This window comes from Papaver somniferum, chromosome 5 (genome assembly GCF_003573695.1).
Source record: "Papaver somniferum cultivar HN1 chromosome 5, ASM357369v1, whole genome shotgun sequence".
NCBI lineage: Eukaryota > Viridiplantae > Streptophyta > Magnoliopsida > Ranunculales > Papaveraceae > Papaver > Papaver somniferum.
In genome coordinates this window covers 27,218,602-27,220,788 of record NC_039362.1, presented here as the reverse complement: position 1 = coordinate 27,220,788, position 2,187 = coordinate 27,218,602, and positions in this window count along the sequence as shown.

Here is a 2,187-nt window from a genome sequence, read left to right as displayed (position 1 = left end):
GATCTAGAAGAGAGGAGGGAGGCAGCACTACAAAAAATGGAAAACTATCAAAGGAAACTAGCAAGGGAGTATAATAAGAGGGTTAAGCTTAGAAATTTCGTAGAAGGGCAGTATGTGCTGAGGACCATTCCCCAATACCAACGAGAAAAGAAGTGGGGCAAATTAGCACCAACATGGGGGGGACCCTTCGTCATACATGATGTTGCAGGAAATGGGTCTTATTATCTGCGCAACCTAAAAGGGGAGATCCTCAAACACCCATGGAATGCAAAATATCTCAATCGATACTACCCGTAGAGGGCAACGCAGACCTGCATCTGCATGAAGAGCGCCATAATAAGAAAACGACACTTGCGATCGACATGTTTCTATCTCTGAGAGAGGAATAGCAAACCTCAACCTATCAATCAAGCAAACTTTTGGCAAAAAATAGTCACAATACATGGAGCAACATAGTAACAAGACGACTGCGTGTAAATATAACACCTCACGAGAACCCTACACCTGTAAATACAGCCTCCGCGTCAATACTTCATCCTCCTGTTTTTTACTATTTACTACCTCAGAGGTTCCATCAATGGAATTCTTTTAAATGTAACTCAACAAACTGAATAGACACTTTAACCACACCCGTGGACGTAGACACTCTGCTGTCGAACCACGTAAACACTGGTGTTAATTATTGTTCTATTTTAGTTGGGGAAAGTAGTCACCTACAATCTCTCGGGACTCCACTATCAGCGTCTATAAGTGTAGGACCATGGGGAAGGCATCCAGCAGAAAGATATACCCAACCAATCTTATGGCAGCGGGTTGACGGAATGAACGTACAATCCAAACAACTCATATCCTAGAACGCTGCCCCGACCCCCACCGTCTGGGAATCCTCTGGACCAGGATTAGCCAGCGGGGTGACATGTCTCAAGACGTTCACGAAGATACACATATCTTCGGGTTCGCACTCAAACACTTCACTTACACATATCTTTCACCCGTGGACGTAGACACTCTGTTGTAGAACCACGTAAACACTGGTGTTAATTGTTGTTCTATTTTACTTGGGGAAAGTAGTCACCTACAATCTCTCGGGACTCCCCTATCAGCGTCTATAAATGTAGGACCATGGGGAAGGCATCCAGCAGAAAGAGATACCCAACCAATCTTATGGCAGCGGGTTGACGGAATGAACGTACATTCCAAACAAATCATATCCTAGAACGCTGCCCCGACCCCCACCGTCTGGGAATCCTCTGTCCAGGATTATCCAGCGGGGTGACAGGTCTCAATACGTTCACGAAGATACACATATCTTCAGGTTCGCACTCAAACACTTCACTATCCCTGATTACATTCAGTTATATTCCAAATTAACCATAACAATGATCAATTCATTAAAAGTTGATTACAGGCTTGGCAATGATACGCGGAAACAAGAAAATACAAAAGGAATCTCATAAAGCCTCATAATCAACAAAGATCAAGTCTCTGCAAAAATCTACTTGGATGGTTCAACCCCACCAGCAAGTTTAGCAAGCTTCCCCTTCTGCGTTGAAGGTACGCTCCCACCTGAGGAAGGCCCTGAAGAACCAGATGTAGGGGGCGAGGGTTTCTCACGGCGCGGATAGCTCTTGATAAGTCCATGCTCGGTCTTAAGATCATACTCGATGCTATCCAGAATTTTGTTAGTCTCTTCCACTAGTTGACACCGAGCCTTGTACGCAATAACAATATTCATCATATCAGCCTTTGATAACAACGAGGAAAGGCGACTCACTTCCTTCGAAGCGGCTTGGGAAGCCTCGTCCCTTGCTGTAGCTAAACCTTTATGATAATTAATCTGACTTTCCTGATGCACTAACTGAGATTGAGCCTCCGCAAGCTCTTCATTTGCAGTGCGAAGCTGTCCCAGGAACTCTGCAAGGAAAATAAAAAATGCAGATGGTTAGGTCCAGGAAATTACAGAATCACACTCGATAATATAAGCATATACCTTCGACTCTCGCCGAAGCTATTTCATATTCATTAACAGCAGCATCACGGGCTTCATCAAGAAAATCATACTCATCTGACAACTTCTTATAATCCGCTTGAAGGGTTGAAAGGGCGTACTGACTCGCATCTAATTCTACCTATTTCATTGAATCCAAGTGACGAAGATGGTTGACATCATTGTTTAAACCCTCCAGA